This window comes from Pan troglodytes, chromosome 1, assembly GCF_028858775.2.
Source record: "Pan troglodytes isolate AG18354 chromosome 1, NHGRI_mPanTro3-v2.0_pri, whole genome shotgun sequence".
Lineage (NCBI taxonomy): Eukaryota > Metazoa > Chordata > Mammalia > Primates > Hominidae > Pan > Pan troglodytes.
The window spans coordinates 140,955,639-140,971,416 of NC_072398.2; the positions used below are offsets into that span (position 1 = coordinate 140,955,639).

A 15,778-nucleotide genomic window follows, 5' to 3' on the forward strand; every position below is an offset into this window, starting at 1 on the left:
TTTATGTAGTTTAAAATCTCAATTAGACTGTTTTTTCTACTATCAATTTTTATCCTGAATGACAGCATTGGAAGGAGAGAGTTAAAGAAATTACAAAAAAAAAAAAGAGAGAGAGAGAAAGATTGAACTGGCATTGCACATGCAAATGAATGCATTATGGTAGTGGGGTTTTTTTTCCACTGAATAAATTTACATTTACATCAGTTGGATCTGATGTAATTCTGCAACCAATGAAACTTAAATATATACATATTTTGTCATAAAAGCCCTCACAGCTCTAAACTTTTGATTAAGATCTATTGTAAAACTAAGAATAAATTTCAGTCAACCAATTTTAGATTTGGCAACTTTTATTACTCATTTTACCCAGAAGTACACTTTAACTGGCACTTAACAATACTCAGTAGAAGTCTTGTCCAGTTTTCCTGTTAATTCCCTAGATTTTGTAACTATTCTCATAAACGGATGAAATTTTATAAACTCTCACTATAAAGAATGAATAATATAAATTGTCTGCTCTTGGCCAAGGACATGCTTGTGTGTGTGTGTGTGTGTGTGTGTGTGTGTGTGTGTGTGTGTTACATGGCAACTATTCACATTTTTCCACTGAATTGATAATTGATCACAAAATTTAAAAAGTGGCAAAAATTGGTGAAGAAATAACTTCCTTTAGCTTAAGCAGTCACCCTGCTCCTCTGTTTCTTGCTTACGTTAGCCATTGGAAAATAGTTAATACAGTCCTAGGCATTTGACCTGGTCACCTAAGCAGGCAGTGTCAATTAGTATGCAAGTAAAACAGCATAGAAACAAGCAACAGCAGCTACTCTAACATTCTAAGTGATCTTTCTATGTAATTACAATTTGTTTCATCACAGTCATTTCACATGACAAATTAGTGAAGCTGAGATCGGGGAGCTTTGCACAGTGGGGCTGTGTCAAGATTATAAAAGAGTAACCTGCCACTAAGTTATCAAATTTAAGGGAAAGATGCAATTTCAAAGACTTTGTAATAATAAATATTTGTCAAGTGCCTATGTGCCAGACACTGTCAGATGAACTCTTAATTCTCCCAATAGCCTTATAAAGTAGGCATTATAGTTGCCATTTTATAGATGAGAAAACTAAGGGACAGAGAGGGAAATTCCATGTCTGAGCCCCACAGTTCGTAAGTGGCAGAGCTAGGACATAGCCCAACTTGGCCTGATTCTAAAGGCTGAGCTCTTCCCATGATGCAGCTGTACCTATAGGAAATCAGAAAAAGAATGGCTATTATCAGCAAAAATCACAGGAGTATATTTTACTAGCAGACAGAACAATGACTGTGATGGAAAGAATTTTCTAACAAGCCCACTGAAATCATTTTTGAAGATACCCACATTAGAACAATTGTAATACTAGAGACCTAATGATGTTCTTGTATTTATAAGGATCTTTTGCCTTGGATGGCTAACATTTCATGATTCAATCACAAAATCATATAAAATAGCTAATGGTAGCTATACGAAATCAATAGCTCTCAAATTTCAGGAAGTGTTAGAATCACCTTGTGTTCATTAAAATACAGATTCCAAGGTCCCTGCCCCTCCAAAAACTTAACCACTGGTTTTAGAGTGAGTGGGCCTAGGAATCTGTATTTGTGTCAAGCAACTGGTGATTCAGTTTATGGGGGTGGGGAAGGGATCTCAGTATCATGCCTTGAGAAACACTGGTGGGTATCAGAGAGTAATTACATAACCTGTTCAGTACCCTATACCATGAGTGATGGGGACGGGGGGCATCTCCTCCCAGCACTCTAAGGAGATGACCACTTTCCTTAGCCTGCAGCTATTTTCACAGGAGGTGATCTCATGCAGTAAATTATGGGTGCATGGCTACCTTAGTCCCCAGATTCCATATCCCATCTCTGACTCTTCAGGCTTTTTATTCCCAATACCCACTCAGTCTTTTTTTCCTCTCATTTTCCCAATCTTTTCCATTCTCCAGGCCTTATAAGCCCTCAGTGGGACCCCACACATTTAAAAAGGCCTTGACAACAATAAATGTATTTTAAATACCCAGCACCATGTTGAAGTCCATTCCCAGTGGTCAGAGCATGTACCCAGCAGTTCTGCCAGTTACTTAAAAGCCACAACAGTGTGAAGTGAGGAAACCTTTCCTCCCTGTGTACCACGGTCATGTTAGGAATTCACTACAGGCCTAGCGTACACAAGTCTATTTTCTGGTTCAAGATCCAGGAAAGAAAGTTTCAACCTCAGAATTCACATATTCAGCCCCTAAGCTCCCCCAGATGGAAGGGAGTCTCCCACAACACCAGGTCTGATGTGTGAGCCTCAGCACAGTGGTTTCTGCTTCCTCTTTCTACTTGTCTGTATGCTCCATCCAAGCTAGAGCCCTTTAAGAACAGAGGCTGTGCTGTTTTTATTCCTGAACTCCCAGGGCTTAGCCCAGCGCTAGGAACATAACAAATGCTCAATAAATGTTTTTAAGTAAAGGCATATCAAGGAAATTAATCAAACAACAAATCGACTGAGTCTGGGGGAGGCAGCCCATTATTGCAGGTGTGTTTGATTCTCTGCAGCTGTCACCCCCCAATCCTTCACCAGGACGTACATTTTTTCCTGATATACTTTTAATGCAATCTGTAGACTGGAAACGAAGTATCCTTGAACTTGAGTTAGGCTCTTTATACACTAAATGAAAATTACCATATTCTTCTATGTGTTGTTTGTTTTGTGTGTTCTTTGATTTTTAGAAGAAAATACTGTCCTTCCCTGTCTGTGGAAAGGCTTTACCCCGACACACTAGAAAGAATGGCTGGAGGAACATGAACTCCTTACTGTGTCTGTATGGGTGTGATTTATTGTACTTTCCTTTATTGCAGGGCAGCCGAGGCAGGGGCAGCCATGGTGGCATGATGTAAGGTCATCACACATTCTTGGGCAGCACTTGGTGTTTCTCAGGTGCTCTGCTTATTTACCATCCCTGCAGCACCTCCAGGAAGGGAGGTCAGCATATTCTTCAGGGCTTAGCAGCAGAGGGATTGAAAACCCAGAAGAGTAAGAGGCAGGTGGTGCTGAGTCAGGGCTCAAACCATCTCCTCCTGCCAGGACTGCAGAATTCATTCCTTTGGGAGAGGCTTTGCAAAGCCTCTGCAGACTTCTGGATGGAAAGACCTGGTGACACAGTGCGAGAAGCCAATTCAATCTGTTTATTTCAGAAGAAAAAGGGAATGAAAATTGAACCTTGAAATGTACACTCTGGGGATCCACAAACTCTCCAGTGGTGAGGAGCTACAAGCAATGTTTAAGCCACATGCAGGAGTATTTTACAAAGTTATTTACAAGATTAATTATTGGTGTCCATACCTGTGCTGTTAGTAGTGTTGTGGTCACCCATACCCAGTGGGCAGGCTGGAAAGCAGTTCCTGAGATGCCAGTTCCCACAGGAACCCCAGCAGTTCTTGGATGCCTTGCTTTGCATTAGGTAAGGTTAGTGCAGGGTACAAAGTGTGTTTACTTGGATCAGTAACTTGGAACACAAAGCAATGAATTCTATTTTGCCTGGACCTCTACCTCCCCAGCACACACAAAGACAAAGGTATTGTGAAATTTTCACCGCTGGATTTACTAGAGAAGTAGCCAGGATGAGACTTGGGTTTGCAAACCTAAAGAACTAAGCAGTGGTTTTAGTCAGCTTAGGCTGCTATAACAAAGCACATTAGACTTGAGGGCTTATAAACAACAGGAATTTGTTTCTCATGAATTCTGGAGGCTGGAATTCCGAGTTCAGGGTGCCAGCATGGTGAGGTTCTTCTAGATTGCAGACTACCAACTTATTATATCCTCACATAGCAGGAAGAAGGCAAGAGAGCTCTCTGGGGTCTCTTTTATAAAGGCACTAATTCCATTCTTAAGGCTCTGCCCTCATGATCTAATTACCTCCCAAAGGCCCCACTCCCTAAAACCATCATATTGGGGGTTAGGATTTCAACATATGAATTTGGGGAGGAACAAACATTCAGTAAATTGCAGCAGGGTTATTGCCCTCTGTGCTGGAAGAGCAATAGAGGGGAGGTAGAGAGATGAAGGTTAGAGACAGCCTTCATGGTTAACAGTATGGGCCTCACAATAACGCCAAGTGTGGTCCAAGGACCAGCAGCATCAGCGTCACCAGGGAGCTACTTAGAAATGCTAAACATTGGATCCCCCTAGACATACTGATGGTCAGAATCTCTAGGGCTGGAGTCCAGGAATCTGTGTTTTAATAAGTGTTTCAAATGATCCTTATGTGTGTTAAAGACTGAGAAGCACTGCCCTGGAGTTAGACACTCAGGTCAGACAGTCTGGGCTTGTATCCTTCCCCATCATTCTTCTGCTGTGTGAGCTCCCCAGGTCTCTATTCTTTTCTTTGTAAACTAGGTATAACAATAATGCCTACTTCACGGGGTTGTTGTGTGGTCAGGATGATAAGATAATGTGTGTAAAGCACTTAGATCAGGATCTGGCAAATAAGCACTTACCGAAAGTATGCAGAATAAAATATAGACTTTTCCTTTATAAACCCTTAAACCCCACTTCTACCCAGAGCTCATGCTCCCAACTACCTTCCAAGGTCACCTCTTAGCCCACTGTCAACTCTAACTCACAAACCCTCGTATCTTGCCTAAGCCTATTCATGATTCATTCATAGGTCATAGGCAGTCCACAGGCATTCTTCTTCAGTACCCCACTAAAACTTCTGTATTCCCCAACAGCTCAGGAATCAGCTGTGGATTCTGCCAGTCTTGGCTTGGGTTGGGAGGAGACCACATGATGTGTCTTCTCAAGAAAGAAAATTCTAGAGAACCACCATGAAGTCTGGAGGCACTTATGAAAACAATGGGCTTGAACTCACTTCTCATCTTAGATTGGCTGTTTAATGAATATTTATTGAGTAAGTTAATGAATGAAATTCACTCAACTTGGAAAATACAGTCTCAGGTTATGGTGGCAGGAGACTGGACTGGGTTTCTTCCCTCTGTTTATTCCAGAGATTTTTTTTATTGTTCATTGATCCATTTAGAGGTGTCAGGGCAGCATTTTTTATTTGGCAATCTGCCAGTTTTATATGTATGCTAAACAGGCTCCTTTTCATATAAAATAATCACAATTTAACACAATTTTTTACATTTGCTTTTCTTTCCTTCCTTCCTTCCTTCTTTCCTTCCTTCCTTCCTTCCTTCCTTCTTTCCTTCCTTCCTCCCTCCCTCCCTCCTCTTTCTCTCTCTTCCTTCCTTCTTTCCTTCCTTCCTCTCTGTCTCTCTTTCTTTCTTCTTTTCTTCCTTTCTTTTGTGTGGGTCTCACTACATTTCCCAGGCTGGTTTCAAATTCCTGGCTTCAAGCGATCCTCCTGCCTCAGCCTCTCAAGTAGATGAGATTACAGGCAGAAGCAACTGCACCCAGCAACAAAAAGTACTTTGATTCATTCCTAAGAAAGGCATTGAAATAAACAAAGAAAGATTACTATATTACTAAAAGATTACCAATTACATTTGGTCGATTGTTAGAGAAAGTGAAAGTCAAATCTTAAGCCTAATGAGTCAGGTAACAGTGAATGCTGATGTGTGTATGTGTGCGTGTGAGTGTGTGTGTGTGCGCGCATGCTTGTATGTATAAACAAAAGAAGGCAGCTAGGTCAGGGGAGGAAATACATTCCAATAGTACAGAAAAATACACACACACACACACACACACACACACACACAGATAGGGATAGAGAGAGAGAGAGAGAGATACAAGAAAAGATCTGAAAATTTTTCCTTTCTCCAACCCTGCAAAGACTTAGAAGTACTCCAAATGAGTGCTTTTCAAACTGTCTGTGGTGAAGAAAAAGTTTTTGTTATTTGGTTTTGCTTTTTACTTTCCTATGAGTTATGGACTAACACTACAAATGCTCTAAAATGAATTATTTTAAAAATAATATAAAATAAGTATACACAAAATAAATGACACTATCCTTCCAGACATCTCTTACCCCAAGCTTGCCCTTGGGCTGAAGGAACTAGACACCAAACCATGTAAGAATCCACCTCTAAAATTCCAAGACTATCAAGTGAGCAAATGATATGGCATGGTTGCCCAAAGAAGTGGGTGACAGTAGTAGCAGAAATAGAACAGCTGTCTTCACCCCGTTCCCCTGCCAGGTGATCCAGCATTCTGGGGACAGCCCACTGATTTCAATGATGAAGGCACATTCTAGTGGCCAGCGGCAGCTCAGCAGAGAGGACTACAAAGAGAGGAGCTACAAGAAAACTTCCTGTTGCCTCTCATGGAGATTTGGCAAGGCTTTGTATGCATATTTGTTATTTATTTTCTTCTTGAATTATACTTATTTCTCTAATCTTGTGCAAACAGTTCTTGCAAGAAGTGAGGACTGAGGAGACTGAGCTTGCTGTGAAATGTGAATTCCTAAGTGCAGCAAGGACACAGCTAAGAGGGTAAGAGCAATGCCTAGGCCCTCTCTCGGTGGCAACATTAACATGAGAGGGACTTTGAACTCCTGGATGCCCTGACATTTCTTCTCCTGCCATTTGCTGTTCTGCTCCTTTGCCTCCCGCTCAATGTCCATCCTTTTAATAGTGCCATTTCATTCCTCAGACAAACACTGCTTACTGCCTCTGCCCACCACACTCCATTTCTGTCATTCCTTTGGGGCTTATTGGCTTTGTTTCTGGCCTGTGGCTTTTTGTGTGCTAGCCCTTCCTCTCCAAAATATGCCTGTTAAAAAGTATAAGCTATAAGTAGGGAGCAAATAAATATGGCAGTAACAATAAAACCATGATTTCTGTGAGAAGTCTCCTTTGATTTCATGAGATGTCTCAGATTCCCCAGAAAAGTCATGCTATACTCAGAGCTCGCAGACTGATGAATACATTTCACAAAGTGTCCCCACTTACTCTAAATCATGAGCTTCATACATTAGCTTGACCCTTGTTGACTCTAGCAATGTGCCGTAGCACACAATTCACTCTCTCTGAGCTTTGTTCTTGCCTTTCTTTGTGGTTGGGTTGTCATGATTGCCACATGGCCCTCAGTGCACACACAGAGCCATAAGGAATATCCTTTCTAGTTATAAGCACAGATTTCCAAGTCAGGCAGAACTACGTTTAAGTCTTGGGTCCACCATGTGGCAGCTGTATGACCTTGGACAGGTTACTTAGAGTCATGGAGACCTGGTGTACTCATCTATAAAATGGAAATGATGATAGCACCTGGCCCAGAGGGTTACTGTGAGGATTAAATTAGATGGTATATATAAAGTTATTGCAGTGCCTGGGACATAGTAGACACTCAATAAAAGTTAGCTATTATTGTAATCTGTCCTGGGGGACAGGAGGCACACCATGTCCTCTAACAGGTAACAAAGAACATTTGAAGAAATTGAGCTGAAAAATAAAATATAAGTGAATATGATTGTTGATTCCTATAACCCTGCTCATTTATTCAGGATGTGTTTACTCAGGACCTACTTAGTGCTGGTTACTGTGTTAGGTTAATAAGGCAAGATGCCTTAATGAGGAGCTCACACATATTGGAAAAAGCAAACCCATAAAAAGAAAATAACAATTCTTGTATCATCTTTGCTAGCCAAACAAATATCTGAGGGTATGAACTGATGTTAAGCTGTGTCCTTGGGAAACCTGATCGCTTGTAAAAACCTACCTGAAGTAATGATCCCCTGAGCTCTGGCTCACATTTGAGGCAGCTTTGAGGACAAGCGCACATGGGGTAAGGAAGGGGGCATGGCTTCCCTAGGGCCTGATCTAAAAGGGCACCCCAAACCCAAAAGATTTAAGGCCCAGGAATGTCTGTCAACAGTAGTTGTTATGGCAGACCCACCGATGCACATCAGGAAGGCAACCAACGAGACTCAAGCCAAATTCCCCGCTTTAAATTAACTTCTCAGCACATATTTCTGCAGGGTGTGTGCAGCTCTAGAAGGCAGCAGCAGCAGGGGCCCAGACCACTGCTTTTCTTTCCTCTGTTGTTTATAAAATTGAAGGGAGAAAAGGCAGCATTGGTCTCAAATTAATCTTCTCCTCCTCAGTCTAAAGGATGTGAGCATCAAGTCCATCATCTCCGAGCAAAATGTTGTGCGTGTTCTCTTGAACAAAGAGCATCTGTGACCAGTGGACTTGCCTGTTACCAGTACGCGATAAAGGGGACAGCGTAACAACCTCAGCCTTGGTGGCAGCTGCTTTCTTTCTTTTTCTCTTTTCTTTCTTTTTTTTTAATGCCTTTTTCAGAGGCAGCAGAAAAGGCTTTTCTTTAAAGAAGATTTCCTGGTTTGAGGGAGGGTTAAATAAACAAATGATAACAACACCAATCAACCCTCTTTGCTTACAGCCTGCAGAGTCAATCTGCCTCCTTGCTGTGGAGCTACCAACCAGCAAAGGCAAACTAATTAGACACAGACAAACACTTAGGCAATCACACCTTGTGAATGTAAGCGTCTTCCTGTCATTTGGCAAGTCTCTCAGCTGCCTCTGAGCGTGAGACAACAAATCCCCTGCAAACAAGTTCCTCACGCTCCCCGTTAGTGAGACCTAACGGATCACAATGGCTAGAGGTGAAAGGTGGCAGTCTCGTCAGGTAATGACATCTCTCCAACAGCCCATATTAAAACAGCGGCACTTGTTTAGACTAGCCTATTTGCACCTACCTACAGAGGGCCTTTTTAATGTAATTATTAGCCTCTGCCGCCTTGCTTAGGATTTGAAAATATCGTTCATTTTCATCTTGCTTCAGCTACCGCTGCTATCTCCTATTCAGGCTCAGTCACCTCATCTTCCCACAACTAAGTGTAGAAACAAGCATAAGCTGGAAGAGCTGAATTAACAAGAACAAGTTGGCAGGTGAGCTATGTGACAAAAAAAAAAAAAAAAAAAAGAAGGGATTTGACAATATATTCTAATCACTACCTGTCTGTGGAAATCTTGAAAAATTTAAATGGCTTTTCTTAGCAAGACCAAAAAGCTATTGCAATAATTGACCAAACCTATAGATGTAAAAGCAAAGAGGCTGGAATCTAGTAATAGTATGCAGCTGGTAAACAACTATATGTTGCTTTAAAAAAAAAAAAAAACAGAAGGAGGCAAGAATCTATTGAAAGGCTGGGCTAGGAGTTTTGATAACTGCTCATCATAGTGCAGAATTTGGCCTTTGACATTTTAAGTAGCTGGAAGGGATGGTCCCACCTGACCTCACTCTGTATTATACAAACAAATGTATCATCATGTAAAAGTTTGGCTGATACATTACAGACCTGTAGGTCAAAGACCAGAATTTCTAAGTCCCCCGAATGGTTTCCATCTCTGCTTATAAGTGTCCAGGTCATATTCGGGCAGAGCAGTGGGGCATTTTATCTACCCACTATTAATTGTTAAATATCTGCTGTTGCTTGGAGCTGTGCTCACTTAAAAATGATGCAGTTGACTTTCTGTCGAGATGGCTTTCAATCTTGCTCCTCAAACCTTACTGGTGCTCTCGTTGCTCTGTAGTTTATGGCCATCACTTATTAATGGTTATAAACAGGGATGATTTTTTTCAAAGGTAACAACAGCTTAAACTGTCACTGAGGAGAGGCGTTTATATGAAGGAATGCACAGCTTCCTCTCTTCTTCCTGTATTTTTCCTTTCGTCTCTTCTCCTTTATCTTCTTTCTCTCCATCCCCCTTCCCCATGGAAGGGGCAGATTTTACAGAAGTCAGCTTCCAGAAGAGCTTTGAATGAGAAGAATAATTAGGGCCACAGAGACTCCAGGATGCAAATAGTATGGGATAAATCTCCAGGACAGAAAAAAATTTTTAAAAAGGCCACCTGTAAAGAGAGTGCCTAGAAGGAGTATTTATTCTACGTGTCTTGACCTATTACTTTGTGCCAGGTACCGTGCTAGGCAAGCAGGGTAGGAAGAAAAATGTGAAATGGTCCCTGCTCCAATATACTGAGGGAAAGAGAAATCATGGCAACTGCGAGATGATTCCACCCTTGACCTTCTGATTCTAAATCATCTGCTTATCAGTGCATTAGCCACTCTGTTAACACCGATTCAGAATTACTAGGAAGAGATTACGGCTCACAACTGAAAATGAGGACAAAAATTCAAATTCAAAACAGCAAATGAGAGGAGATTAGAGAGAAAGGACATTGTTTTTCTAGTAAATGACACAATTTTAACAAAAACTTTTAGACAAGAAAATAAGAGAAACAAGATCAGACTTTTACTCTCCTCTCACTGACTCTTTTCAAAACAGGAGACAGGACTCCAGGAGAAAGACGGGGGCATAGAGCAATGCCTGTAATGCCCATTCACTCTTCAACTTCTGATCCAAGTAATCAAAAAGATTCACAAAAGGACAAAAATTGGCAACAGCCCTGAAAGCTGATCATGACAGGTAATCATAGGCGATGTTCAAGGAGGAGGCTCCACTAACTGCTAAAATAAGTGAGGATGGATTTAAAAGCACACTCTTAGGATGTATACATAGTATCTTTTGAATCCAAACAATATGGAGGACCTTGAAAATGATAGAGAAGGACTTTGATCCCAGTGTCTGCTCCCAACCCCAGGGTGCACTAATCAAGAAAGGTGCATTGACCAAGAAAGTCTCTGGCCACCCTTCAGTGGCATTGGATTGCCCCCTGAGCTTCCAGAAATAACTGCTGCCCAGCAACGCCTGCTTGACATCATTCCTATGGCAGCAGCACAGGAGTCTGAAGGATTAAATGGCAGAATCTCACATCTTGGGATATAGAGTCTCCTGCAGAAAAGAAGGGAGACTTTTCTCCCTTGCAGAAAGGCAAGGGAGGAGTCAGGAAAAGTTGTGGGAGAAGACACATGGAAGTGCATTGACTTTTAGGATCTACCATGTCACAGGAACCACTGCAGCCTCCTCCCCACTCTCCAACACAGCCAGGGACCCCATCCTCCACAAGGCCAGAGGCTGAGCCCAGCAGATGGCCCTCCACCTGTAGCCATGTGACTCTAACAGTCCAAAGTGTTTTCACCCAAGTGAACAATGAGGGGCTTTAGGCCTGCTCACGAACCTCCCAATCTAGTGGCAAATGCCTCATTTGGATGGATGCCCCCCCAATGCTCAGAAAATGAGAAAGGGGAAAGTACTGGGGATTGTGAGAAAACAAACTCCATACCAAAAAAAGATATATCCCAGAATATTCAGATCACAGCTCAAAAATGTTTCTACAGGAAAATTTTTAAAATACTAGAAAGTATTTGCTAGTCCTTCATGAAACCAAGGCAGGGATACATGGGGTAGAATACTATGAAGCAAAGGCAGAGCTGAAAAGGAAACTAGGGAAAAAGTGCAGGACATCTAAAATGGAATCTTCCAGTAGAAAATCTGCATTAGAGCAAGAATAAGGAAAATTATCACTATCCTTTTCCTCTATGTTCTTGGGAACTTTCTCAACTGCCTTCTCCAAATTACTGTTTGTTTTCTATAGAGATGCAATATAAAAAATGGAAAGACAAGCCTGGGCACAGTGGCTCACGCCTGTAATCCCAGCACTTTGGGAGGCTGACACGGGCAGATCACCTGAGGTCAGGAGTTCGAGACCGGCCTGGCCAACATGGTGAAACCCCGTCTCTACTAAAAATACAAAAAATTAGACGGGCATGGTCAGGGGAACCTGTAATCCCAGCTACCTGGGAGGCTGAGGCAGCAGAATCACTTGAACCTGGGAGGTGGAGGTTGCAGTGAGCCGAGACCAGGCCATTGCACTCTAGCTTAGGCAGCAAGACTGAAACTCTGTCTCAAAAAAAAAAAAAAAAATGCAAAGACAAGAGATATGAAACATCAGCTTAAAGTTTCTTTAAATTTATTTAAATTTATTTAAAATTTTAAGAATAAGTAGGTAGATGAAAAGAGGAAGAGAGGACATATAGTGGCCACAAATCCCATTATAATATTACCAGAGACTTTTGTTGCCAATGTTATTCACTTCTACTGTTTTCTAAAGTTTCCTCCTTTTCCTATTTCCTAATAGTTCCTAATCACACCACGGCTTTTAAAAGAGCTAACTAAGTAGGACAACTAATAAATCTGTAAAGTATAAAAGTAATTATATACATATTAATGTGGGCCATAAATGACTTCATCAAACACATATTGAATATCTGCCTGTGATGGTCAATTTTATGTGTCAACTTGACTAAGTTTTGATACCTAGTTGTTTGGTCTGATACCAGTCCAGTTATTGCTGTGGAGGTATTTTTTAGGTGTGACTAATATTTAAATCAGAGTAAAGCAGATTATCCTCCGTAATGTGGATAGGCCTCATCTAATCAGTTGAAGGCCTTAAGAGCAAAAACAGATTTCCCAAAGAAGAGGGAATTCTGTCTCAAGACTGCTTGGGTTTCCAGCTTGCTGCAGAATTCGGACTCAAGACTGCAACATCACTTTTACCTGAATTTCCAGCTATTAGCCTGACCTACAAATTTCAGACTTTGTACCCCAACAATCACACGTATGTGTGTGTGTGTACACATACATATATATATGTGTGTGTGTGTACACATACATATATATGTGTGTGTGTACACATACATATATATGTGTGTGTGTACACATATATGTGTGTGTGCACATACATATACACATTTCTATATATAACCAACATATATCGTATTGGTTCTGTTTCTCTGGAGAACCCTCTGACTTATATGCTATCATATACAAGGTCTTATGCTACTTTCTGTGAGGTCCACAAATAGCACCTGCGTTTCCATTATCAGGAAATATATATCTCACTCAAAAAAACAAAAATTCACCCAATCCTCCATGTGCCCAGCAGTGTGCTGGAGCTACAAAATGAATAAGAGATAACACTGTTTAAGGTGCTCACAATCTAGCCAAGGAGATGACATGCACAAGATACAAATCTATATTGCATCATGGAGAAAATGTCATAAGAAAGGGGAAAACAGTTTCCAGGGGTGTTTACAGAGAGTCAAGAGCTTCTGCCAGAAGGAATTGGGAAAGGATTCATTAAGAAGACAGCGTTGAGCCTGAGCGCTCACACTGTGGGAATGTGCCAGATTAACTTGAACCACTGGAAAATCCCATTATAGGGGTCAGAGGCTACAAGTCACTGGAACCCCAAAGGCCCAGAAAACCACAGATTGGAGGAAGAGATGCTCCGTTTGATGGGGCTCTGCACAGCATTGGTCCTCTGTGTCCACCAGGCAGAAGTTCCCCCAACATTCTTGGACTAGGCAGCCAAGGCCAGAGTCATGCAAGTGACACAGATGCTATACAGGTCAGGTAGTTGTCCTAGCTTCACCTAGCCTTGGAGAGCATCAGGCAATCAACTAAAGGGCAGCCTGGCTTCAGGGACCTTTTCAGAGTAAGTTCCAAAGTCTGCTTGGGTCAGTCCCCAGTCCCTTTTTGGTCTGCACTCTCCAACTCTGAGTTTAAAGCTATGGCTAGATCAAATTATGAGGACAGAAAATTATTTTCATTGCATATTACTTCAGTAAGCAGAGATTTAGAAATATTCCCATCAAAAAGCTACCTACAAGTACTGGTGACTAAGCAGGGGTTACAACCCAAATGTCTTAGGGGCTCAGGTCACCTAACTGTGTAAATCAGGGTGGGGCACAGTCTTAGGGAGCTGTATGAGCTGGTTAAAATTCTCCAGGTGCATCTGCAACCAGATTTGGCCCTTTGTCCTACCCCCAACTTGTGCCCTGTGGCTTAAAGGGTTAACTTTGACTATCTTTAAAATGCAGGTATTTGAAACAACACATTCCCAGAAGGCTCTACAATGCTAAAGTTTGACCAAACTACTTACAAAAGTTATACTAGGATTGGACGCCAGGGTACCCTTTATATTTTTAATCTTTTCCCTTCTGAATAAGAGCATTAGGAACTACCAGCAGCAACTGCTTGACCCAATTGACGCTATGATTTCGGCAGGAAAAGTTGGTCTCAACTGGGGAGTGAGATGGAATTACGAAGGATCCAGGGCTCCATATGGCCCCTCTGTCAGGGGTACCATTAGAGTACATCAAATGCATTACCTTCTTTCAAAGAGCTGGCTGGGGGCCTTCTTGTTCCATCTGACCACCTGTCCCTTTTTCCTTCTCTGTCACAAAGACTTTTTCCTCCCTTCATACTATACCAGTGCCGCACACTCAGCTCTTGCCAGTCACAGCGGAGGTGGAGGAGGTGCTGAGATATCAGGAACTGCCACCCTTCAGCTCTCTCTAAGACTGGAGAGAAGTCAGCTGTCTCTCCAAGAGAGGGTCTAAAAGAGTTACTGGTTCAGAATCCAAAGGTCATTAAGGAGTGTTCATTCTTTAAAGAGCCAGGAAGGTGCACAAAGTGGGAGAAGTCAGGCTCCTAAATGTGTGGGCAGGGGTTTCTGGATTCCCGGACATATTGAAACAGTTTGCATGCAAGGCAGGATGCCCTACACTTGGCTCATGTCCAGGTGGAAATATTTTGCATCTGTTTTATGAACTCGTGTGTTTAGAGAACAGAAAAATGTTTTTTTAAGACAGAGTAACTCAGGTAGAGGAAACTGAGTATAGACAGAAAAGTTAAAACAAAAATTCACCCTCCTTCTAACTGTGCCTAGAATCAATAATGGCTTTCAAGACAGTTTGTGCAGCACTATCCTGAGTGTCTGAACTGGAGACAGTCACATTCTGCTTCTATCTCATGACCCTCCCTCATTTCCATTCATTATCTCTTCCCAGTGGAGCTCTCTGAATAAACCTGTCACTCCTCAAGCCAGCCTTTCTCAGTAGCACAGTGGAGATGCCAGCCTCCATGCTTGCAAAGAGACAAGGCAGAGCTCTTCATAGTGTATGACACTCAGAAACATTGACCCCTGGCTGCAATTGAAAAATGGAACTACCTTTGTCTCAGAGATAGCTCAGTTTAGGGGGAAGACAAATTCTAACCATAAAACAGGATATCCTTAATGCTTCTTTAAAATCTAGTTGCTTGTAAACTTAGCACGGGTCTAGATCTATAAAGTAAGTGCTCAATAAAATAAGTGCTCATTTTTGGTTGATTAATTGATCAAGTCTTCTCTCTCAGACCATGCTCAGAAATGCTTCCCATGGTTCTCCTTAAAGGCTTTGCTGCCCAAGAACATCCTGCTTTAGAAACCTCTGCTTTAAGGTGAAATCATACCAAGAAGAAAAAACACCTACACAGCAAGGAGCCAACTGAAGGCATGACTCAAAAATGGCCAGAGGCACTTGAAAGCCCAATTTTACTTTTATTCAGTAACTTCACATTTTTTGTGAATCGTTGATGTAGAAAGAGAACTTCAACTTACCCCAAACTCACCAAAAATGCTCTTGGCTGCGTAACTTGAGGGATCTCCCTAAACATATAGAATTTTGGGTTCTACATTCTATGGTTTCCAACCTGCATTACCAGCTCTACATTGCCACTACTTAGGTGTATGTTCAGTGATGCTATCAGTTCACCCTTCTGTTTTCCAGAGACTCCTGTGGTCACTTTGGGATTGAGTTATGTGTCTTTATTATGTAGTGGCAATGGAAAAAATGCAAAAGAAGTAACTATTAACTAGATATGGTTACAGCTAAAACTTTTAGACACTTATGTTTTCATGTGCAGAGAGAAAATCCCCTCTTGTCCATCTTCCATAGACAGCATCTCAAATTATAACATCCTTACTGTCTTCCAAGACCCTTCTCAAATGCAGCCTCCAAAGGGTCTTTCTAGATTCTACCAGATGTG

The 15,778-nt window shown here is 41.7% G+C and overlaps 1 long non-coding RNA gene across 1 annotated transcript in view; it reads right to left on the bottom strand.

Annotated features, from left to right (window-relative positions):
- Positions 1 to 14,262, bottom strand: part of LOC104001508 (uncharacterized) — a 248,140-nt gene extending 233,878 nt beyond the window's left edge. The window contains exon 1 of the long non-coding RNA XR_010153272.1: positions 14,080 to 14,262. This is a non-coding gene — a long non-coding RNA (uncharacterized LOC104001508). The remainder of the gene's footprint in view (positions 1 to 14,079) is intronic.
- Between the last annotated feature and the right edge of the window lie 1,516 nt (positions 14,263 to 15,778).